Genomic DNA, 26797 nt, shown 5'->3' on the forward strand with positions numbered 1-26797 from the left:
ATTAAACAGAACACAATTGTGACGGCCTGTCCTTTGGTTTGTATAATAGTAACTTATACAACTACATTTGGATTATCAATCAATGTCCAAATAAAGTGAATCTGCAGAGTTTTGCATTTAAATGCATATAAAGTAGGGTCACCATACGTCGTCTTTTTCCCGGACATGTCCTCTTTTTGGACCTAAAAAATGCATCTGGCCGTGATTTCTAGATTGCCCAAAATGTCCGGGATTTGGCTTTCGCTTTTTACAGTCTCCATTTTTGCATTGCTTTAGGTCCCGCCTTCTCTCACGCCACCATTGGTCGGTCGGTCATGTACCCGCAAACATTGGTCAAACTGCATCTCAATCATTAGTCATTACCCTCAGCACCACGGCAACAGCCAAGAGACAGAGCAGCGCTTGCTTGTCAACAGTGGCACATGGCTCCTGAACAGCGTAAAAAAAAGCCCAAATGTGAATTCTCAGATGATTTACAGAGAAAATTCCTGTGTTTTCGTCTCGGCCGGGATCCGTTTAAAGCAAAATGCATGACCTGCAAAGCTGGCACGTACGTGTTAGTGTCAAATAAAGGTGCTAGCAACCTAGAAGCCCACATAAGGAAAGTATACAAGAACATAACGAGGACTGAAATTATTTTATACTGAAATAGTGTAGTAGATTATTTATTTTATTTTAATATATGGCCATGAGAAGAAACAGTGTCATGTAAAAGGTGTTAAAAGCTAAACAATTTTCTTTATTTGTTTGTTATTATTCTATTGTTGCGGGCCAAATGTTGAATGGAAAGGAAGTATTACTTTATGTATTAAAGTACAATAAGCTGAATGAATGCATTTGTCAAGTATTTGTTGAAGTTCAGTCAATCATCAATCACAACTCCAAGGTTCCTGGCTGATCTTGATGGAGTTGTGGATGACGAACCCAGCTGAATGGAGAAGTTCATCCTCTGGTTGAAATGAGAGGTAGAGTTGTGTGTCATCAGCGTAGCAGTGATAGGAAAAGCCATGTTTCTTAATGACAGATCCTAGTGATGACATGTAGATGAAGAGAAGCGGTTCAAGTACTGAGCCCTAAAGCACTCCAGTTGCTAGATGTTGCGACGTAGACACCTCACCCCTCCACGACACCCTAAAACCTACCTGAGAGGTATGACTTGAACCATTGCAGAGCGTAGGTTTCGCCAAAAGGTGACATGTGGAGGAGTGTGTGCTGGTTCTGAGGCAGGTTGAGGCTAAGAGTGAGGAGGAAGTGATCTGAGGTTTGCAGTGGAGTGACCAGTGTATGGTCAATGGAGCAGTAGTGCGGAGTACCATCCTCAGGGAAGGATGAAAGTAGCACATCAAACTCCTCCAAGAAACTGCCAAACTGACCTGGGGGACGATAAACAATTACAAAATTGATTTTAATAGGACTGGTGATAGTAATTGAATGTGAGTTGTCTGAATTAGCTGTTGTCACACAGAGGTGGTAAAGGATAACATTTACAATCGTTTGAGATGAGCAGAACAGTACCTCCACCCCTTCCGGTCAGGCAAGGGGTGTGTGAGAAAGTGAAGTTAGTGGAGAGGGCAGCAGGTGTGGCAGTATCCTCTGGTCTGATCCAGGTCTCAGTTAGGACCAGTAGGCTGAGACCTAAATGAGTAGAAATAGATGTCATGAAATCAGCTTTGTTTACAGCAGACTGGCAATTCCAGAGACCAATAGGAAAAGAGAATAAAGTACTAGAAGACACCGGAAAGGTACACAGGTTGTTAGGATTGCACTGCCTCCTACGTGTGACATTTGATTTATGTGTGTTAGTCAGGGGCGTAGCCAGGACATTATTTCTGGGGGGGCCAGCTTGGGCCAGTCTTTTATTTGGGGTGGCACTTGATTGTCAAAAACTACTATTTTAAAACTCACTCAGAGTAGCGGTTTTCCCGCGGCTCGTCAGGCCATAAACAATGGATTGAACTTCCTTATGGACACTAATAATGTCTTATTGATAATCCATGTTATTGGGATGGGTGCTTAGATCAGTGGTTCTCAAACTTTTTACACCAAGTAGACTACCACCTCAGAAAATATTTGGCTCTCCAAGTACCACCATAATGATCAATATTAAAATATAGTAGCGTAGTAGGCCTTACTATTCAGCTACAGTTATGCACAGCTAAAAAAAACAGGCAGTTTTATTTATAATAAGAATATGTATTGTTGTCAGCCACTTTAAACATTGTAACAACACAGTTTTAACATCAACACTGCACTGTGTGCACTGTTACACAGGTAATTTTTTTAAAAATGTATAAAATGTCATCATAATTTCTCACTGTTTTGTAGCGTTTGCTGCTGCTGCCTTCACCGGCGCTTTCAAAGTTGCCACTGTTGTGTTGTTAGCAGCACTAGTGCTTGGTTCACTCTCATCCTCTTCAGTTCTTGTATTTGAAACATTCTCCTCCTGATCCAAACTTTTCTTGCCAGATTGAAGCCACAATAGCAGTTTTGAACTTTTCATAATTTAATAATCCACCTAACATTCATTTATATTTAACCTTTTCACACACTTAGTTAAGTTAAAAAAAAAATCAGCTGCTCCCAAGCGTAAGCTTTTCAAGGCGACCGTTATAGATCGTATCACTTTGTTTCCATGGTGACGTGTCGTCACACGACCCCAACCACTCAATACATACTGATGTAAATATACAAAATATTCACAAATTTGTTAGCTAAAGCATTGAATCGCCTTTATAATGATCACGTTAGTTGGGAAAAAAAAGCACAGTTTGAATTTAGCAGTTGATCACGTTCTACTCACACCGGTGAGATCGAAATTCAGTGTTTCCTCTGCGTAGGGACCTTAACATGAGACGGGGATTTTTTAGTGCAAATGACAGAAAGACACAATATGAATTGTCATTTTTAGGCGATAATTTATTTATGTAAACCATGGCATTTTAAGTGCAATATTCAATTTATTTTTCATAATTGTCTTTTTGTTTGTTTGCTGAGTGAGTTTTCAAATCTGCGTCACTCATCGGCGAAAGGTGGAAATAGAGTGTTTTAGTCTGTTATAAACAAAGCATGCACACCTACAAATAAACGCCGACACAAAGTATGACGCTCTCTTCTATACTCACTCTAACGGTATAATTATGCATCTTTCCCTGTGGCTCAGTGGTGAAATCTAAGCTTTTTAGCGCCAGAGACCCGTGTTCGAATCCCGGCTCTGGCGGCAGATGAGCTTTCTTACGTACAGAAAGCGAATCCGCCCCTCGCGCCCTCCTGTTCACTCGGCGGGGGTCGAGTATTTATTTCTGAGTATTTATTTAAACTCAGGAGGTTTTTTTTCTTTAAATTAAATTTATTTTCCCCCTCCTCAGACTGGGGGTGGGGCCGTGAGTTTGGGGGGGCCGGCAGGGGGGCCGAGCCTTGACCAGTGGTGGCCGTGGCCCCCCCTGGCCACCACGTAGCTCCGCCCCTGGTGTTAGTAATAGTAGGGATTTGAAATCACATAGTGAAAGAAAGGTCACAAACAGAGAGATGAAAAAAAGGTGTGTAGAAGAGAAAGCAAATACTAGATTTTATACTCGCCTGCGAAATGTCGTTATTGAATACAGCTGGCCACAACTCACTACTGAAACTATTTACCAACCAACATGACCAGGAATGCTTAGCTCCGGAATTAAACTATACACCACAGATTATGGTAGGATAGACACCACCCATCTCCTACACAAAGATACAGAACACACTCTCACTACTAGCCTGGATGCCAGCCGAACTTAGCCCCACCCACAACATTTTTTGGTTGGGAAGTTCGGTCTGGACTTGATCCGTTGTGGAGCTATTATGCCTGAACAAAAGCTGTTCGGACCAATCAAATTGTCAGGGCGGGCTTTATACGATGATGGACAGATGATCAACAGTAACGTAATCATCCACGTCACCAAAGAGCGCTTGGGTTGACTTTGTTTACAATAAAGATGACTGCCGTTGGAGAATTGAGATTACACTTACAAATAAGTCAGATAGAATAAATGCATATTTGGCGTGCTGTCCGAGGAGAGGCTCCGGCCTCGGTATTCGGCCCGAACCCAAAGTACTCCACCCGTATTCCTGGCTGTGGAAGAACACGCCAAGAGTGAGTGGAGGGATGCTGAAAACTGTCAAGGAATGTTAGGTGAGTTGACAGAGTGAATATATATATGCTTCCTCTCATGCTGATAGGGTAGACATGGAAAATTGTTTGATGACAAGTTGATTGGATTGATTATTTGAACTTGCTCCTCCCGAACTTTGTTTATAAAACATCATGTGTAGATTCCGCCATCGCGTCTGTTATAGAAGATATCGACCTCGATCAAGGCATTTGTCGATCGGAAAATTAATGAAGAACATATGTCACTTACTCGGTTGCTCTGATTGGCTGTAGGTCTATCTAATTGAGTGCAGAGGCATTTTCTTTCATGGTTCGGTTGAAACACGCCCCATAATCACAGCCCAATGGAGCAGTATCAGACTCATATTCTGACTAGAATCTGAGTATGACGACGTCAGGCTACCTCACTACTACAACCTCACAACACCTGACATAGATCATAGGACTATCCAGACCAAAAGCATTCATAATTTCTTTTCAAACAATTTTACAGCGTTACAGTCTTGTCAACTTCCTGTATGTAAACATTGTAATGTGCATTGGACATGTGCTTGGCTATAGTCACACATCAATTGATTTAATTTCTAATCATTCAAATTCCACATTCAAATGCAATGAAACTGGTCTCTTTTTTTATAAAACTAGGAGGACTCACAAAATATGACTAATGACAATAAAAATTTAGAGTTAGATCTGGAATGCAGGTATTTCAACCACACAATTTGGATGACCATTGGATTTTGGACACAATTTTTTCAATCCTGTCAATCAAAAGGGTGCAGAAAAACGTGTCAGACTGCAACTCATGACTGCAACTGTGAAGAAAATCTGAAGAAAATTAAAGGGATAGTTCATCCCAAAATGAAAATTAGCCCATGATTAACTCCCCCTGGAGCCATAGGTGTATATGACAATATATATATATATTTTTATCATGGATGGATACACTTTTTTGGGCTTAAAATTTTCTCCAGCCATTTACTCTTATTATAAAGCTTGGAAGAGCCAGGACATTTTTTAATATAACTCCGATTGTATTCATCTGAAAGAAGAATGTCATGTACAACTAAGATGACTTGAGGGTGAGTAAATCATGGGCTAATTTTAACTTTTGGGTGAACTAACCCTTTAAGAGCAAGTTAACGTGACAATAACGCTTTAGCCAGGGTTGCCAGATCTACGGTTCGTCTGCTGACCTACGTAAATTCATGTCTGATTTTAGCTTAATTGATGTATATCGTTGTCTTTATCCCACGACGAGGCAGTACACTTTTTACTTTTCTAGACAGAAAAGTTACTCTAGACTTCATTATATTATTTTATCTAATGCCTCATCTTCAGAAATTCACAGTATTGTAATAAAACCATGTCCTTTATCCGATCACAGTGTTGATTTTTTGTGTGTCTGCGCCAATTAAGGCTTCTATTCTAAACCTATTACTTTAATGGTGCTAAGCCAAGCCATTTCTTAGTTCTCAGGTTGAAGAGCAGGGAAAAATATTCAAATATTGTGGCAGTTCAAACTCCCAACAAAAGGTATTAATAGAGAATTAGATCACGATTGGCAGCAGATAATGTCTGCCATTTACTTAAGTAGCTTTTTTGTGTATCTGTACTTTCCTGAAGTATTTCAATTTGTGGAGACTTTTACTTTAACTCCACTACATTTCAAAGTCAAATATCTTAATTTTTACTCTACTACATTTTCAAAATCAGTCGTTCCTTTTTATTTATGAGTGGATAAAAACATAACTGGTCAAATGAGCCACCAATCACAGTACAGCGTGCATTTAGTTTTGAACTTGTTTTAGTTTGCCCCTGTTAGCGCCTTGGCGGTCTCTAGCGCGAACATAAGGTTCAACGTGACATCACATCAGTGCAACAGCATAACATTTTGAGTGCCATTGTCTTAATAAATGATGGAAGAAACTACTGACTCTAACTTGCCACAACTCCCATGGCCTTAGTTACGCGATTTCTTTGAAGTAACGTTAATTGAAACGTTAGTTGAAAAGAAGAATGAGTCCTTCATTTTTTAAGTGCCTTAATTCTCTGCCTGCCTCGGCCCTGTACAATTTCTTAAAATAATTCTCCTTCCAATCTGGAAACACGTAGAGGTAAGCCATTTTCATTTCACTCATTTTTTAAATGAGAAATCTAACAGTAACTTGCAGAAAACTGTTTTATTGTGCATGTTAAAATATAGACTATGTGACATTACCATGAACATTATACGTTGTCAGCTAAGTTAACTTAGCTGTTTCACCGTATTTCATATTTGTATTTGAAACTTTTTAAGCTGAGTGTTCTGTGAATATCGTGAGATGGCAATCAATCGATGTTAAAGGGATAGTTCACACTGTAAAACTTTACTGTAAATTTACAGCGAATTTCCTACAGAATTGTACTGTATTTCCATAATACAGTATTAGGCTGTATATTTTACAGAACAGCTGTAAATATACAGCACATTTCTGTTTTCAACCCGATAAATTCGTAATACAGTATCATACTGTAAAAGCACTGCATTGTGGGATTGATTTCTTTCGCGCTCAATTCAGTTCAAATGTGACGCGAGCCGACATGTAGCTACTACAGGCAAACTTGATTTGTCAGCGGGATTCAACTGAACAGAATAATCATTCCTGTTAACAAGATAAACAGTGTCTGCGAATCTGTGAGCAATTTTTAAGCTTTTGTGAGCTTCGGTTCGTGTTTGAAACATTAGTTGTCTGTGACGCAGCAGAAAATGGGCGACATTAATGTTACATGAAGACGGATGGAAGAATTTGTCATCTGAATAACCTGCGCCTGTGACGATTAGTGGGATTTAGAGTTTGAGAAGATGGAAAATTGTTCAACTGAGTGATACGGTAAGCCAATATATTTTGTTTTTTTGCGTTCGCATTTCTACATTGTTTTTACAAATGCTTATTTGGTTTGATTTTCTACCGCGGCCGCGCAAACAATTCACTCTGTTCCACCTGTTTACCAAGTAACTTAACGTTAACTTCGATATTTCACATAATAGGCAACATATACCATGTTATTTGCATGACCTGCTTTTGATATATATTTTTCGTTTCAGGCTTTGTAATCTGACGGTCCAGTGCTAATGTAAGTGCTTTTAAGTAGTGTTACAGTTATAGTCGTGGTAAAAAAAAAAAAAAAAAAATGCTATCAAATGCTGTCAGTTCTGTGATCGTGCTTTTGAATCGTTGTCAGAATTTTCAATTTTGCTAGCATAAAAAAATCCATGTTAATGCTGTTTTCAAATGTAGTATTCCTGATTGCCATGCCATATGTTCCTACAAATTGCCTAACAATTCAAAGAGAAGTTAGACGGTGTTATCCTTCAAGCAGATAAGTAGATGATATTCAACAAATCTCATTAATCTGTAATATATGTTTTATGTTTTGGTTCTGTTGATCATGGTTGTGCTGTCCTTTTTAAAAATTGTTTCAGGAATTTGCAACGCTGATGTCCAGCAATCTACATTTGCCAGAGAGTCCACGCCTTATTTCCTGGTATGTAAACATTAAAGGTTTAAGTTTAAACCTAAAATGAAAAGCCATCATTTACTCACTCCACTGCAAAATATGTTTTTCTTAATTAGTGTTTTTTTCTTGTTTCCAGTCCAGATATCTAAAATTCTTACATGAAGAAGCATTTAATTGACAAGTAAAAAGTGTCTTGTTTTCTGAAAGAATAAGTAAAAATTTTGTGAGTTTATGCTTAAAACAAGCAAAATAATATGGCAGTGCGTTTTAGTGTTCTTCTAACCCTAATCAATTTTAATTTTTAGGTGAAAATTTTAATTTATAGAACTATGAATAGATAGACAACTACATCGAACCACAGTGGAACCCACAATAGTTATTTTAATTATTAATATTATTTATTAATTCATTTTATTTTATTTTTTTTCAATTACAGGTCAATCTCTAAGCAACCAGTGCTGGACATTACGTTTGGAAGGTCAAGGTGTGTGTGGAAAGGATCACAGCCTAGCTTCATCGCTGGCCTGGCAGCGCTGTTTGCCTCCTCCTATAACTTCAGCTTGCAGTACAGGAAGAGGCAGCACCTTGAGTTTGTTCAGAGGTTAGTCATTAGCATATTTGCCATTCATATAAATATTAGACTGAATTGTGACTTGTCTTGACAGTATTTATTAAGCTGACTGACTACTGGTATGAACAATATGGCCCTGGTTTCCATACTGGGCTTAGCTTAAAGGGTTAGTTCACCCAAAAATGAAAATTATGTCATTAATGACTCACCCTCATGTCACTCCAAACCCGTAAGACCTCCGTTTCTCTTCTGAAGACATCTTAAGATATTTTAAATTTATTCCGAGAGGATTTCTGTCCCTCCATTGTAAGTGAATATATACATTTTGGTCCAAAATGAACAAAAACTACGACTTTATTCAACATTGTATTCTCTTCCGGTCTGTTTTCAATCCGCGTTCACGAGTCCACATTGACGCTGCTGACGTGTTATCTGGTGCGTCAATATGGACTCGTGAACGCGGATGGAAAACAGACCGGAAGAGAATACAATGTTGAATAAAGTCGTAGTTTTTGTTCATTTTGGACCAAAATGTATATTCGATGCTTCAAAACATTCTAAATAACCCACTGATGTCACATGGACTACTTTGATGATGTCTTTATTACCTTTATGGACGTGAACAGTGACACGTCCATTGACTTACAATGGAGGGACAGAAAGCTCTCGGAATAAATCTAAAATATCTTAAGATGTCTTCAGAAGAGTTCAGAGGTCTTACGGGTTTGGAGTGACATGAGGGTGAGTCATTAATGACATCATTTTCATTTTTGGGTGAACTAACCCTTTAAGACAGGTCTAGGCCTTAATAAAATTAGGGTATTTAAGCAGCTTTTATAAAAATGTCTAATAAAAAAAAAACATTACTGGTGTGCATCTTGAGACAAAACAGTGGCAGTCACATATTTAAGATATGTCAGTGCAAGTTGTTTTCAGTTGAAGGATTAGTGAAAATTCTATCATTAATTACACACCCTCATGTTGTTCCAAACCTGTAAGACCTTTGTTAATCTTCAGAACACAAATGAAGATATTTTTGATGAAATCTGAGAGGTTTCTGAACCAGCCATAGACAGAAATGTCTTTGCAACTTTCAAGGCCCAGAAAGGTAGTAAAAACATTGTTTAAATAATCCATGCAACTACAGTGGTGCAACCTGTTTTGTGCACAAAAAAAAATACAAAAAAATAACGACATTATTCAACAATCTCTACTCTTTCACATCATTCTCCTACGCTGTTGACGTAGTGTAAACAGTGTCAAGTCACCTTCATTTATATAGCGCTTTTAACAATATAGATTGTTTCAAAGCAGCTTTACAGTGATAATAGGAAATTACAGTAACATAGATTGTTTTGGCTTTACAGCAGCTCTAGAATATAGTTATTAGATCGACTATTTTTGACTGTCAAAATGCAGGCGGACACAGCTTCCGTGAGTTGTTCAAAATCTTTATTTTTGGTAAACTCTGTGTACACAAACAATGTTCTCAATGCTGGAGTTCATGTGTAGAGCCCCTGGTGATACTTCGAGCACAGTTTCATGTTGTGTCGAGCCTCCTTAGTGTTTTAAAAAATAGCGATTTTTAATGCTATCATAGTCCAAGCACTCCCATTCAAAAGGCAATTAGACCGAAAACGAAAATACGGTCAAACTTAAGTGGCGTTTCCATCCTAATTATGCTTTTAAATGAAAGTTTGCCTCTGGTAGATTAACAAAAAGACCCTAGGTTGCATTTTGGCGAGAGTTACCCTTTAATACACTCCGGCCTACTCATCCTCACAAAACAGTGTAGGAGAATGACATGTAAGAGAAGAGGTTATTTTGGGGTTATTTTGCACACAAAAAGTATTCTCGTCACTTCATAATATTAAGGTTGAACCACTGTAGTTATATGTTCTATTTACCAATGTTTTTACCACCTTTCTGGGCTTTGAGAGTTGCAATGACATTGATGTCAATGGAGGGACAGAAACCTCCCAGATTTCATCAAAAATATCTTAATTTGTGTTCCGAAGACGAACGAAAGTCTTAAGGGTGAGCAATAATGACAGAATTTTCATTTTTGGGTGCAAACATGCATTTTAGTCTGGTAAATGTCATGTTTAACATTATCATGTAGTCATGTATGCAATAAACATTGCAAGGCTTGCAATTAAAGTTAAATTATTTCTGTCACAAAGGTTTGGGCTGGATTCTGGCAATGTGTGCTCTATATAAACAGAGTCTATGGCTGCCTTTCCACTGATACTCTGATGGGACCTGATGAGGGGATGATATTAAAAGTTGTAGAATAAAACTTTAAATCTGGCAACCCCACTTCCAAAAGTTTAGTTAGTTGACAGTGTGCATGTAAACAGACACATTGAGTTGATGTATTTTAACCAGGGCAGAAAAAATATCAGTTATTGATCACAACATCCAACATTGCATTTTTTTTTATGTTGTTCAGTTTTATCCAAACAGATTAGTCGTTAAAACCGATATCTGTTTTTTATTTACACATCTTTTGTGCTGTCTCTCTCTGTCAAAATATATAAACTCAGTCTATAATATTTCATTGTTTTTTTTCCTTTCTTTTCTGCCTTTTAGACGATTTCCTGACATCAATCCTGAACGTGGATCAAAAACAAAGAAAGGACAAGTAACTTCAAACAAAACTGGCCAAGTTGTGCAAAAAAAGAACACTGTAAGCCTACAGGTGTCCTCACTTCTGCGAAAACTTGAAGACTTTGAATGGGATTTCGTTTGCACTTGTATGGACTTCAAAACAGAAACAGCAATTCACTGCCATTATAAAGCTTGGAAGAGCCAGGACATTTTTTAATATATCTCCGATTGTATTCGTCTGAAAGAAGAATGTCATATAGACCTAGGATGACTTGAGGGTGAGTAAATTTGAGCTAATTTAATTTTTTGGGTGAACTATCCCTTTAATTAAGTGCTAAGTGTTACCTGTTTGTTGTTAAGTGTTAAAATTGCATTTTATGTTTAAAAAAAATTCAGCCAACATGTTCACAGAAGGCAATTTTCTGATCTTTGCTTTTAACCAAAATAAATGTTTTAAAACCCAGAAAATGTTGTTTTCTTTTTCCTAGTGTGACTACTATACAATTTATTGCTGTAGACAAGTTTAATATTGTAAAAATATGTGGTATATTCTGTATTTGGTAATTACAGTGGAGTACTGTAAATGCTGTTTACTGTACTAGTGCTGTAAAAATACAGTATGTGGCTGGCAACCCAGCTGCCAGTATTTTACTGTAAATTTACAGTACAATGTTTTACAGTACAATACTGTAAATGCTGTCTACAGTACTAGTTCTGTAAAAATACAGTATGTGGCTGGAAACCCAGCTGCCAGTATTTTACTGTAAATTTACAGTACAACGTTTTACAGTACAATACTGTAAATGCTGTTTACAGTACTAGTTCTGTAAAAATACAGTATGTGGCTGGCAACCCAGCTGCCAGTATTTTACTGTAAATTTACAGTGAAAAGTTTTACAGTGCACCCAAAAATGAAAATGCTGTCATCCTTTACTCACCCTCATGTTGTTCCAAACCTGTATGACTTCCTTTCCTCTGCTGAACACAAAAGAAGATATTTTAAAGAAGGTTGGTAATTAAACAGTTGCTGGTCCCCATTGACTTCCATAGTATTTTTTTTTTCCTACTTTGGAAGTCAATGGGGACCATCAGTCGTTTGGTTACCGACTTTCTTCAAAATATCTTCTTTTGTGTTCAGCAGAAGAAAGAAAGTCATACAGATTTGGAACAACATGAGGGTGAGTAAATGAGGACAGCATTTTCATTTTTGGGTGAACTATCCCTTTAAAATTTTATGTTGGAATATAAATTCTATTTTGACTTCTTTTACATGCAGCGTATTCAATTCACATTTATTTGTATTAGCGTTTTTCACAATACATATAGTTTCAAAGCTATATAGTCTTTACAGAACAAAGTATGTGTCTACATTACAATTTAGTGGGATCTGTTATCAGAGACTGTGTCCAAGTTATTTATGCCAGAAATGTACAGTTCTAAGATAATACAAATCATGCTGTTATTAGCTAACATCATGTATTCATTTAAAGAAGGAAGCAATGAGCTAATTAAAGTAATTATTACAAGTTGGGAACATAATGATTACATTACTTAAAAAAATGGCATTGGTGCATGTATGATGCTAAAACAGTTGACTGGTGGAGTGGAGTGCTCCTTATTAACAGAGATTATTTTCAAAAGTTCATCTTCCAAAGACTGTGATCTAAACCTATGCTGAAAATAATGTCATTTAAATTAATAGATTGGTGTGCCAAAAGTGACAGAGTCCTCACGTAGACTGAGTTAAGCAAAAGTCTTGTGACAAAAATGATAATAGCACATTATAGCCATAAAAAAATCATAGTACTTGGATACTTGAGTACATCTGAAGGCAAATACTTTTGTACTTTTACTCAAGTGAATGTTTAAAGGCAGCACTTCTACTTTAACTTGAGTAATATTTTACCTTGGGTATCTCTACTTTAACTCAAGTACATGGTATGTGTACTTCGTCCACCACTGAGATTGAGGCACCGCTGTCGATTACAAAAACAAATGGTTTACGATCAAAATTTAACTCAATAAATGGCAAAACAGTTGACTCATTTGGATAACTCATTGAAATCAGTGAAAATTGAAGAAGAAAAGTGAACGCAGAAGAACGTTCTGCTCAAACGCTCAATATGCCCCTGCTTACCACAATAATAACATTGTCTGACACTTCCTGACTGTGGCGGGTGATTTTGGACGGCAGCATTAACTTGAAGCATTGCAGAACTTTACCTCTGGACTCTGGAGGCTTCAGGCTTCAGCGGATGAAAGCTGCACGCAAGCGTCGGCCCAATTCATCAAGTGAAATGTTACTAATGCTCGACGTAGTTATACGGATCAATTGTGCAGTTTCATTGTGCATGTTATTTAAAAACGTGTTCACAAACAGCATGCAACAATTTTCATCAACGGGAATCATCAATTCTTCAATCCATGCATGTTTAAATCTTTTTTGCAACAGGGCTTTCACCCGTTCTCTGTTTGGTATTAGCAGCGTGCAAAATGTCTTGCTTAGCAGAAGACAGCTTCAATAAAAATGCAGTTAGTTGTTTGAAAAAAACGTTGAGTTTACCTGAGCTAGCCTATATCCAATCATCATCATCATCATCATCATCATCATCAAAGTCTGTCACCCTAAATCCACGTAAAGGTTTTGACAGATCAACAGGCTCAGAATCCTTTAACATAACTCTACGGGCGGGCGGTGCATCATTAACCGGGTCTAAAAAGTCAACTTCTTCAATTAATTCCTCCTCTATTATTTCAGCAGGCAATGTTTTAGTCAAAATGAAATGATAATCTTGCCCAGTCAGTTGGCTGTACGCTGTTAACTGTTTCAATACAGACACAAAGTGATGCGCTGATCTTGCTGGATCTGGTAACTCTTTAAAAATTGCCATTGCTTCCGAAACACTGAGAGGATTAATTTTATGTCCATCTGGAATTTCTACAAGCGGCAACGCGGTCGTGGTCGACAGGTCTGGGTACAATCTAGGTATGGGCTTTGAGACTTCAGCAGGAGTTGAAACGCACTCATAGCGAGGGGGAGGGAGAGATGCTGTAACATTAGGCTGCACTGTCTGAGACGGAGAATGATTTTCCCCTTGTCTTTTTCTGCGTCGCGGTCCCAATAAGACTTATTTTGTTTCAAGTCTTATAGGATTCTTTCCTATAATCAAAATTCCAATTTGGATCTCCCCAGTTCCCAAAGACCACATCTTTTGCCTTACGCATATCTTCATCTTTGCAGGCCGTCAAGAGGCAACGGATCTAAGTATGGTTCTGCGAAAAACGCTTGATTATTTCTGATCATGAAATCCTTCGGGGTTTCATCTATTAACGGTTGACTAATCGTGTCTCCCATGATAAACTCACAAAGAGTTCTCCTCTAGTTTAATGCAAATTGAACAAATTTCAGAATGGCCAAATAGAATGCAAAGAAAAGTCTGCAGCTTTATATTAAACGTTTTGGTATATTGGCCAAAAGAGAGAGAAAGAGAAAGAAAGAGAAAGTAATTCTCAAAAAGTAAAGAAAAAAATAATGAAATAATGTATTATTCATTCAAATGCCAATAAGGACTGAAGATTTCCCACTGAAATAGGCTTTACGAGAGAGAAAAAAGAAGCTCAGCTCCAAATCATCTATTCCCTTCCCACGCAAAAGTGTGAGGAAAGCAACAAAAATAACAAAAGAGGGTGATCAATCCTCCTTTCATTCGTCCCGTATTAATTAAAATACGAGGATATCTGATTTTACCAAATATGGCAAAAATCGCGGTACAAATTTTTAATTATCAATTTCTCAGCAGACAGTAAGAATCAACTTAAGAATTAAGTTTTTACCGTCTGGAGATATCCCAGAACGAGCCCCCAACTGTTCGATTTAAGGTTACATGTGCCTCATTCCAGTCCTTCTAGCAATTAACATTTGAATGAACAATTACTCAGCGCTGAGGGAGCGGTCCAATTTATAAGCATCTTTGTCTCAGAAGATAATAGCAAGAATATGAGGGGAGTATCACAGAGTTTACCAATAAGATAGTGTATACCTTACATCATTTAAGAATACAATACATTGAATAACAAATCCATATATGCTCAGTTTCTGGCTAAATCACCACATATACATTTGGATCCAGAAGGGCCCTTATACTGCTTTAGAATAGAGAATGGAAGACCCTTCCTCCATTCGAACATAGAGGTCCACATAATGAAGAACAGATGTTGCCAGTACCTTCCTACATAAGAAATCCTTCTCTGTTATATACTGGATGCTGAGACTATCATACAAGAATTTCTAACAATAACTTAATGGGAATGTTAGCAAAACATTCTAAGAACATATTTTAGTTATCTGGGAATGTTGTTCATAGAACTTTTTCTCTCAACATCATGAGAACAACTCCGTCAAGTACACATTTTATCACAAGGATGTTCCAAGTTGTTATAAGGACGTTTTCTCTCAACATTATGAGAACATCAGTCAAGTACAAATAACATCACAAGGACGTTCAATGAACGTTATAAGAACGTTTTCACTCAACATAATGAGAACATCACAAGGACGTTCCATGAACGCTGTTATAAGGACGTTTTCACTCAACATTACAAGAACATCAGTCAAGAACAAATAACATCACAAGGACGTTCTAAAAACGTTTTCTCTCAACATTACAATAATGTATTATAAACATTATAAGATTGTTCCAGAAACATTATTTCAGGAAAGGTTTTTACTAACATTTACATAACGTCAGTGAAAGTTATGGGAACGTTCCCTGTTAGCTGGGTTGCACCACACGCCTCTTGGATGATTTCTCAATACTCTTAATTACTTGCACCACACGCCTCTTAGGTGATTTCTCAACACTCTTAATTACTTGACACGCATTATTAGCCTACTCAGTACTCTCTTTCACTCAATCATTTATTTCAACACATTCATTCATACCCACCCTTACGAAAAAGAAGTTTATTCAAGTGTTCTATTAGTGTACTTCTTTCAAACTAAAAATAAGATTATATTATATTTTCAGTCTACATTTTATGTACTTCTCAGAAATATACTTTATGTACTTCTCAGAAATATACTTAAAATTACACTTAAGTGTACTAGACTTATTCTGAGAGAAAAGTTCAAGTATATTTGGCCAGTACTTGTACTCAATCTTTTGATCGAGATTTACTTAAAAGTATAATTAAGTATTCAAAGTATACTTGGCTTGTCATTGTGTTAACTCTTTTGATCGAGGAGCCTATTAAATATACTTTTTTTTACAGTTTTTAATATACAGTCTTTTGAAACTTACATTGCTTGAATATATTGATAAGAATATTGATGTAAAACAGATATGTTTCTAATTCTGCGTATCTGGGCCCGTATCCCTAAAGATTCTGAGAATCCTCTCAGAGAGCTCCTAACTTAACTTAAAAATTCCTTGCCAGGAGTTTTAGCTTAGAAGTGATTCCAGAACATTTTCAGTGAACTCTGAGCAAGGAATGGATGGAAAATCCTATCTTAGTGAGGAGGTGTGGTTGACCCCGTTGCTAGGTATGAGTCATCATTTCAAAAGCCGTGATTGGTTGATCCTACGAGTTTGATGAAAATTAACTTTTGGTGATAATGAGCAAAGGATGTACCCTCAAATCAATAAACATAATTATACACTCTAATCTTATGCAGACTGTAATTGTAAATAATATTTCACATTCAAGAAAATATCTGGAAAATGAATAGTAAGCTGTAGGGGTTATAGCCTGACATTAGAATCTAAAATATGTGAAAACTTAAGCTCATTACACCCTGTTCAAATAATGATTCGTGTCTTATTTGCTCATATTAATATCCTAGCTGGCATATTTTGTACTTTCACTCCCATATGGACCCCATTGAAAACAAGATGGCCTATCTCAAGGGGCTGTCCTTAATGAAGTAGAAATTGCAACGTTACAACTCAGTGTGGTCTTAACGAGGGTAACACGGCTCAGCTTTTATCAATGTCTGTGATTGCTGGCTGGTCTATTTATGAAGGCTTGTTAACAAATATCCTACAAACACATTTTGTGCAGCTGCTTAGGGGAACTCCTAAGCCACTAAAAGTCCTCTTCCCTGCTCTTAGCAGATCTCGCCTTAGGAGCCCTTTTAAGCGCTAGGAATCTTGAGGAATAGCTTTTATATTAACTGGGATTTTCGTGTCACTTTTAGGGGAAATTCTAAGAAAACGTCATGACTCTGAGAATTTTCTTAGAATTTGGCCGCTAGGAGCCACTTTTTGCACAAAAATTCTTTAGGGATACGGGCCCTGAATTTTTGTGTAGGCTAGTCCACTGGTGTACATATTCCACTTTACTCTTCCCCCCCCATTGGCTGAATTTTCCTGCTATCCATGTTTAAATGTTATACAGTAGGGTGCGCTATGACACACCTTCTACACTGAACAAAATTATAAACGCAACACTTTTGTTTTTGCCCCCATTTTTCATGAGCTGAACTCAAAGATCTAAGACATTTTTTATGTACACAAAAGGCCTATTTCTCTCAAATTTTGTTCACAAATGTGTCTAAATCTGTGTTAGTGAGCACTTCTCCTTTGCCGAGATAATCCATCCACCTCACAGGTGTGGCATATCAAGATGCTGATTAGACAGCATGATTATTTCACAGGTGTGCCTTAGGCTGGCCACAATAAAAGGACACTCTAAAATGTGCAGTTTTACTGTATTGGGGGGGGGGGGGGGGATCTGGACTGGCCATCGGGCATACTGGGCACTTTCCCGGTGGGTCGACGTGCTTTTTGACCCGATCTCATACTCATAATAATTTTTTTTATTTTTATTTTTATTTTTATTTTTTTTTACGGCCCATAACTTTTTTACATCGGCGGCCCATTCGTTTTGTTTTGCTTAATTGGCGGCGCTGGGTTTGTGCCGGTGTAATGCATTGGTCAAAAAAAGTCAGCGTTAGTTTTTTTTTCTGACAGACCAGCCCATGAAACACGTAGATCAGCGGCCCATTGGTTCTTTTCTTGATTGACACTGGGCTGGCCCAATCACAGCTTTAAACGAGTGAGCGAGCGTGCAGCAGTGTCGGTGTGTATCTGTCAAAATAGTCAGCGAGATGGAGAAGAAACGCAAGCAAGGAATGTGCAGAGAAATAGCGTGAAAAAATAGAAACAGGCTCTTAAAGCAGACACTGTAAAATGTGTCAAAATATATGTTTTCTGACCTTCATCAGCTCCTGTGGCAGATGATGATAGTGAGAAGGATCAGGAGAGAGATGAGAAAGTGTACAGTCCGCGCAGGGCCGTGCACAGACATTTTGAGGGGCAGTGGCCTAAACCAAAAAAAGGGGCACTAAGGGGGTGGTTGCTTGTTAACACAAATTATCCAGTTATTACAAAATATACAATTAAAAGAGAAGACAGCACACGCTCAAATACATTTTAGACTTAGATGTTTAGATTGTAGATGTTTTGATAGAACATCACAATTACACATTGCTGATAATAACAGAAACTATTTGCTGATTTACATTTTTATATTTACCTGTTCCATTTACAGCAACCCTTTTTGGTAACACTTTATTTTACGGTGCCCTTGATACATAGTAATTACTTAATTAGGTACTTAGTAATAGATGTTGTAATAACATGTAGCAAAATGTACTTAACATGTAACTAAGTTATGGAACAGCCTGTACTTACAGATTGTAATTACACACATGTAATAGGCAGCTACTGTTACACATGTGTAACAAGCCGAGTCTGTTACATACGTGTTACGGACTTGTACACTGTAATTATGTAAGAAAGTACTTAGTATAACACAATGTAACAACAAGTACTTAAATATGTTAGGCTACTAAGGTCTGCAGTTACACATGGTAAATGTGTATGTTCTGTAGCATTACTTGTATGTAACATAAAATAAAGTGTATCAAGATTGTACTTAAGTGCACTTCCTGTGTATCTACATATGTTATCCATCTGAATTAACCCACTAGTTCATAGCTTAAATACATGCATTAGCTTCCTAATTACATTGCAATTACAAAATATTACACAGGTATAAGCTACGTAAAATAAAGTGTATCAAGAATGTACTTAAGTGTACTTTGTGTATACATACCTTATCCATCTCTGCCTTACTTTGATTTAACTCACTAGTTCACAGCTTAAATGCATGCAGTAGCTTCTTAATTACATTGCAATTACACAGGTATAAGCTACGTAAAATAAAGTGCATCAAGAATGTACTTAAGTGTACTTTGTGTATACATACCTTATCCATCTCTGCCTTAGTTTGATTTAACTCACTAGTTCACAGCTTAAATGCATGCAGTAGTTTCCTAATTACATTGTAATTACATAATATTACACAGGTATAAGCTACGTAAAATAAAGTGTATCAAGAATGTACTTAAGTGTACTTCATGTGTATCTATAAACCTTATCCAACTCGGCTTGTTACACATGTGTAACAGTAGCTGCCTATTACATGTGTGTAATTACAATCTGTAAGTACAGGCTGTTCCATAACTTAGTTACATGTTAAGTACATTTTGTTACATGTTATTACAACGTCTATTACTAAGTACCTAATTAAGTAATTACTCTGTATCAAGGGCACCGTAAAATAAAGTGTTACCCACTTTTTTATTTGGTACCATGTCCTGAAAGATCTTGATAACCTAATTTTTTATGATTCACAATTACACATTGGTGATAATAACAGAAACTATTTACCTTTTCCTTTTACAGCAAAACCTTTCTATTTGGTACCATGTCCTGAAAGATCTTAAAGGTCCCATTGCATGGATTATTTTATTATTTTAGAATGTTTCCTGGGGTGCCCTTATAATGTTAGTATGTTTTTAAGATCAAAAGTTGTTATAATTTAGAAATAAAAGGCGCATTTCCTAGCCTGATTTTAGCCTCTGATTTGAACGCTCTGTTTGAAGGGGCGTGTCTGCTGTGAGACTTCAGTGTAAACGCCCACTGCTGTGATTGGCTGCTGTGAGTCTTCAGTGTAAACGCCCACTGTTGTGAGTCTTCAGTGTAAACGCCCACTGCTGTGATTGGCTGCTGTGAGTCTTCAGTGTAAACGCCCACTGCTGTGATTGGCTGCTGTGAGTCTTCAGTGTAAACGCCCACTGTTGTGAGTCTTCAGTGTAAACGCCCACTGCTGTGATTGGCTGCTGTGAGTCTTCAGTGTAAACGCCCACTGTTGTGAGTCTTCAGTGTAAACGCCCACTGCTGTGATTGGCTGCTGTGAGACTTCAGTGTAAATGCCCACTGCTGTGATTGGCTGCTGTGAGTCTTCAGTGTAAACGCCCACTGCTGTGAGGTAAACGCCCACTGCTGTGATTGGCTTGCATATGAAATATCTAGCATTACATGTGGAACTCTCTCGAAAACTTTTACTATTACAGCTATTTTACGTTTTTACTATTACAGCTATCGGGATTAACAAATCGTGAGAAGTTTTTTAAGTAGATCTATTCTCATCACATAAAAGGTTGCAGTGATGAGCATTGAGCAGATGAGAGTCTGCTGATCGCGTGAATGAAGATCTTATCATTGCAATGCAGTTTCTGCACTCTCACTAATGATTTCACCAATGCAAACATGAGGTAAGTACAGCAAGAGCTTCGTTGTGCAGCGTAACAGCGTCATTGATTTCATAACGAGTTTTGGCAAGTGTCCAGATAAACTCGTGCTGTGTGATTGGCAGCTTGGGCAATTGTAAAGGGATTGTTCTTTGATCGCTTTCTGTATATATATTAATCACAATTTAAATAAGATTATTTTCATCCTACCAAGAGAAACGATGTGAAGTTGATCGTTTAGTCACTGGCTTGATTTACTAATGCATAAATAGTATTGAACGACTTTGAGAGAAAGATTATCTGTCTGAACTTGAACAATTACACATCAGACATTCACCTAACCCACTGGTTCTTCAGAAGCTCGGATGAAGGAACTAAAAAAATATGTCACCGCTAAGGCCGAGGACAACCACCACTCCGGAGGAGCTACACCAAAGTACACCAAGAGGCCAGACAACGACGTGATATAAAAGCGTTATTCTTTTTATTGAATGTAAAAACAACTTTAAAAGAATGTCACTGACACAGAACTCCTCGTAGGGGCCGCTTGTTGAAACAGGTCGAAGGAATCTTTGGTGGAGGAAGACTCAGGCCAGCCGCCAGTTGGCCATCTACTTGTACGGAACAGCAATGTGTGGGAGGGGGAGGGGGGGGGGGGGGGGGCAAAGGGCGTGAGCTTTCAGGTAAGTAACAGCGGATGGCTAGGTATCTCCGCTCATAGGACCACAGTGAAGGGAAAAGGGAAGGGGAATTGGACAAAGGGCCAGAACCTTCCGATGAAAAACAACAGACACAGTTTGCGCTGGGTAGAGGGCAATGACCGTCAGGTAAGGTACAGCAGACAACAGTAGGGGGTAGGCTTTCTCTTTCCACAGGACAGCATCAGATAACTGAGTGTCACCTTTCTTTCACAGGTCAACGGGGATTGGGCAGACGACAGTAGATAGTGGGCAGAGCACAAGGAGCTACAAGTAGGTAGCAGCAGACAGTGGCTTTCTCTGTTCACAGGGCAGCACTAGATAACTGAGTGTCGCCTTCCTTTCGCAGGACAGCAGCAGTCGGGACGCAGCGGCAGATAACGGGACCTCTCCGTTCATAGAACAGCAATGGTGAGTACAGAATCCAACAGTTAATAACTGAGTCTTCTCTTATCACAGGACAGTAATGGCAGAATACAGCGGCAGATGACAGGACCTCTCCGTTCATAGAACAGCAATGGTGAGTACAGAATCCAGCAGTTAATAACTGAGTCTTCTTACCACTGGACAACAATGGCAGAATACAGCCGCGAATAGCGGGGTCTCTCTGTTCATAGAACAACAATGGTGAATACAGAATCCAGCAGTTAATAACTGAGTCTTCTTACCACTGGACAACAATGGCAGAATACAGCCGCGAATAGCGGGGTCTCTCTGTTCATAGAACAACAATGGTGAATACAGAATCCAGCAGTTAATAACTGAGTCATCTTGCCACAGGACAGCAATGGCAGAATACAGCGGCAGATGACAGGATCTCTCTGTTCACAGAACAGCAATGGTGAGTACAGAATCCAGCAGTTAATAACTGAGTCTTCTTACCACAGGGCAACAATGGCAGAATGCAGCGGTGGGTAGCGGGGTCCCTCTGTTCATAGAACAACAATGGTGAATACAGAATCCAGCAGTTAATAACTGAGTCTTCTTACTACAGGACAGCAATGGCAGAATGCAGATCTTCACAACGACACACAGCGCTGAACTTCTTTCTTTACCACAGCGGCATTGACTGGGACACCTGTACAGAACTTTCCCCACAACAGTTTAAATTAATTCCTGACGCCCCACCGGCTCGACGATCCCCGACAAAACTTTCAGAGTGCTGGTAGCATTTAATTTTCCCATACTCGGGCATGCATCAAACCACTTCCAATCTCCACACGTGCTCACTTCAATCGTCAGACACTGCAATGACACACCACTTCACAGTGAAAAGTGTACCTTCACTTCAGCTCGTCGGGGCCGGCAAATCCACTGTTATGATCTTCAAAGGGGGATATCAGTTTTTGACGAACAATCCAAAATTCCAAGCCCCCTCGTTTCTCTCACGATATCAGCCGTCTTTACTTCTGCTGCTGTCCCACCGCTTTGCCTCTCTCGTTCTCGTAACTCCAACTTTGACCGCGACCGCTCTGCTTTTCGTAGGAGCCGCTCTCCCTCCCGTAGGAGCCGCTCCCCCTCCCCTCTTCAAAACGCCGCTTTTAAATCCCCCGTTGGAGACACGCGCTCCAATGGCCGCTTGATTAGCCGCTGCAGCTGCCGCTTTCCAACACGGTCGGCCATGACAGGCCGCCGGAACCGGCCTGGTGTCGCACTGGAAGTCTCCCCCCAGGGGAACTCGTTCCGCTCCCAAAGTTCCTTCTTGTCACCCGGTGACAAATACTTTTGTGTTCATTTGTACATCCAAACACTGAGCAACTGCCATGCTTCGCTCGTTTGCAAGCCCTGATGTCTCTCGAGGAAAAACCAATATCGCGCTCGAGAAAGGGGAGGTGAAAGGGGAAGATTTCTAGATTCGCCCATCTGAGCTTTCATTTTCTCAAAAATACCCAGGGCTTGGTTTACCCAGTTTACCTTGTCTACAAAGTGTACCAACAACAGAAAATTTAGTTATTTGTATTAAATCTGATCGAGAGTACAATAATTTGATTAGACAAGCAGCTAAGTCTAAGAACGTGGATATGTTGTACAAGTTGTTAGCACTAGTAGAAGACCAAGAGCAAAACATTACCGACATAAATACAAAAAAACAAAACAAAAAAAAGACTAATTTCGCAGATTCAACCACTGTCTTGCATAGCCTACCTTTTAATGCGACAGCTTTCGTGAACTGTCGTGTTCACTCTCAAGCGAGCGCAACAGACACATACTGTGAGTGATGCTGCGGAGCGAGCGGGAAAACCTGGAGCGGATTAGCGGAATCAACGGAATGCTTTGAGCGGTGCAGAGCGATGGGGGTGGGGAAGAGGGGCACCTCAGTTGATGAGGGCAGAGGGGCAGTGGCTCTAGGCACCGGGCCACCCCCCTGTGCACGGCCCTGCGCAGTACTTTCCGGGCTGTATTCTAAAGCGTTGCCAACACTCTCACAACAGTTTCCTTTAATGTTTTAGAAGATATTTCAACAACATCACACTCTGTGCTCAGATTTTTCTCTTTAGCTAGAGACTAGTCTCATATTTGTCTCCTCTAACGTTTAGAAGAGATCTCAACAACATCACACACTGTGGTCATATTTTTCTCTTAGCTAGAAACATTGGATCACTTGTCTCCTCTAAAGATTAGAAGAGATCTCAGCAACATCACTTACTGTGCTCATATTTTTCAGCTACACTGGAGCTCTCACATTTGTCTCCTCTAAAGATTAGAAGAAATCTCAACAACTTTACAAATAAAATGTCTCAGTATGAACTCAAACATGCCACCATATAATATGTATTAATAATCAAATTAGTCGAGGATTGAGTCATAAGCCATTTAATGTGCCTTTTAGCAAAGAAAGCTCCAGGGTTAAGACTTCTGTAAGTCAGTTTTGATAAAGGCATTGGGTACATTACTATTTCTAAGAACAAATTATGTTCCTTATGCACATAAACTGTACAGCTCTATTCTCTTATTATCTGTCAGCAATTAAGAGTAACATTAACCTTATTTCTACATAACTTCACTCTTAACATACATTCTTAACATAACACTCTTAAACTCTAAATTTATGAACTGTCTTTCAAGTACTTGACTTGGAGCACAATATGTAAAGTTGTTGAGGTCTCTTCTAAACTTTAAAAGAGACAAATGTAGCTAAAGAGAATAATCTGAGCCTTGTGTTGTATCAGATATTCAGTCATGTGTTTCATTTAGTTTTGTTCTCATGGACTTTTGGTTGCTATTGAGATTAATTTAATCATCACAGGTCTTTGTCATTCATCAACCTTGTTTACGTTATTATTTAGGTTTCTGTGCTTAAAGTTCTAATTTGTCTGGTCACCTAATGTTAACTTTTGTTTGCTCACCTGCCTCTTGGATTGTTGGCTCGTATTGATTATTAAAGCCTTTTTTTAACCTGATCTTCATCTTCCTGTGCTTCCTAAATCCTAAATGTTACAGATGACCAGACCAACTAAGATGAAACTGTTGAGAGGAGCGACAGTGTTTTTTTTTTTTTCAAAATGGGAGAACCCTTGAGGAATACATGGAGGAGTTCCTCAAGACTTGCCACCATGCCAGCTATGATGACGTCTGCCTGATGGACGGATTTCGGTGTGGACTAGATGACATTCACTTCGTCATGCCCCAGGGTGATCCTTGTTGGACCCTTAAAGACTACATCAACCCACGTCACCACTGCCTCCACTACCTCCTCTCAGTGGTGAGGGCACATCGCAGACCTGCTGGGAGCCACTTCCTCCTGGTCGTGATGAGCCCATGGCTCCGCCTGCAGCCTCGGAGTGTGCTGGCCCACAACTAAAGTAAGCAAATAAACATAAAAAAACAATTAGAATTAGGGAGACTTAAAATGTTCACTCGGCTTGAAAAAATGTCAGGGTTATGTTGTGTTTTGTGTTAATTTCATTACTGTGTTTTTCTTTCTTCTCTTTTTAATTTTTTTTTATGGCGATCCAACTTTCTTGTATGTTTGTTTCATATGCTTCAGTTTAGTCTTAATTACCTCCTAGTTAGTCTCATTGGTTACTGATTACTTTCAGTTTTCTGTCTTTAAGTTCCCTGTTTATTTATACTACCTGTCTCATTCAGTTCATTGTCGGTTCTCGTCTATGTGTGAGTAGTTTATGTTACGGGCTATGTGCCTTCATCTATGTAATCACATTGTGTTAATTGAACAAGGTTATATTTGATCCTCATCATCTTCCTTCAGTGACAAAAACACAGTGGTGTGTGTGAGTGTGGGAATAGAGACAGAAGGAAACCCAAACAGGGAAATAATCATCTTGTCTCAGGCTCTGAGAGATTGATTCAGTCTGGTTATTTTATAGAAGTCTCAATGATATGAGAAACTGGTCTTTTAAAGGAGTCATAACCTGTAATTTTCACTTTTCCACGAGAATCAATGTATGTTATGATTGCATAACGATTATACACTGGCCGGGAAGCCGATATTTAAAAGTGAAGCGTTTGTTTACCCCTGGGTTAGTAAACCAGCACACGTGCACGCGCACTCAAATACGAGATTTTAATTTCTGCCCCGACTTGACGTCAAGACGGGGCAGGATATACCATATATGGACACCGCAGACCTATGCTGCAGGAAGCCCACCCTGCCCCTCTCCCCCTCATATTCAGTCGCGAAAGATGCAGAAACGTAGTGCACACGTGAGTTGCTCTGTTGTTGACTGCCAGAATCAACATGGAAATGTGTTTTCTCTCCCAAGAACGGACCAAGCTGTCAGGGACCAGTGGATTAAATTCATTTTTAATGACGCGGTTCCTACAACCCTTCCCACTGGCTTAACATTAGGTGCCTGTGCTAATCATTTTACGCCGGAATCGTTCACAAATTTGGGGCAATATCAGGCGAAGTTGGCATCGAAGCTCCGTTTGGAAAAAGGGGCCATTCCAACAATCAGAGACTTGCCTGCAATTGAAACGGTAAGACTGTGTTTTTATTGCTCTACTGTGTGTAACAAACAGCAGCTAACTGCTAATGCGGCTATTGTATGCTAGCGGGAGTATTAGCTTCGAGGTAAACATGGGGAATGGCTGCTACTTTGCAAACAACAAATGACTGAGATTGCAGTTACATTTAAAGTTACGCTAACTGAGCATGGCAGTCATAGTAATGAGAAATCAGAAAAAACTTGCGCCACGATGTCATTTTGGAATGATATGCTCAGAGCCCGTCTACATTCTCTGATATGCTGAAGTTACCTGCGGTGTCAACCCCCCTCCTTCCTGCCACCAATCAACGCGCCCCTCATTTGCATTATTAAAATGACCGTCCACGACAGCCAAAATATCGCATCAGATCTCGCGAGACAATAATGCCTTCAGAAATAAGGGTCAGAGGAGCTCTGTGTTTATTTTTTTTCCACTTTTCTTTTTTAGAAGGGCCTGAAAGACTATAATAGAGCGTGGGTATCCAAGGTAATACTAGGTTATGACTCCTTTAAGAGAAATTCTTGTCAGTAATCTCAAAACAAATGTTTTTAGTAATAGCTGTTGGCTTGATAAATGGCCTGGGGCTGGAATAGTTATTGAGGAATTGAAAAAGTTACCAATTGCTATAGGTATATCAACCAAATCTTTGTATTGGTTTTGTGACATCTGTGTTAACTTAAGAACAGGGAGATCAGAATAAACTATAACTATGGGGTTTTATTCAC

At 38.9% G+C, this 26797-nt stretch overlaps 2 protein-coding genes and 1 long non-coding RNA gene across 4 annotated transcripts in view; 2 read left to right on the top strand and 1 right to left on the bottom strand.

Annotated features, from left to right (window-relative positions):
• The window catches only part of LOC307145649 (uncharacterized protein), a 296817-nt gene that overhangs the window by 75833 nt on the left and 194187 nt on the right, over positions 1 to 26797 (top strand). The window lies entirely within an intron of this gene.
• LOC307145655 (uncharacterized protein) overlaps positions 1 to 26797 on the bottom strand; it is a 126731-nt gene that overhangs the window by 47131 nt on the left and 52803 nt on the right. The gene's annotated exons all lie outside the window — the stretch shown is intronic.
• On the top strand, positions 7446 to 11290 carry LOC307145358. Its single transcript, XR_013818943.1, has 3 exons — positions 7446 to 7672; positions 8082 to 8246; positions 10809 to 11290. It is a non-coding gene; the product is annotated as an uncharacterized lncRNA (long non-coding RNA).

Source organism: Squalius cephalus, assembly GCF_949319135.1.
Source record: "Squalius cephalus genome assembly, chromosome: 18".
NCBI lineage: Eukaryota > Metazoa > Chordata > Actinopteri > Cypriniformes > Leuciscidae > Squalius > Squalius cephalus.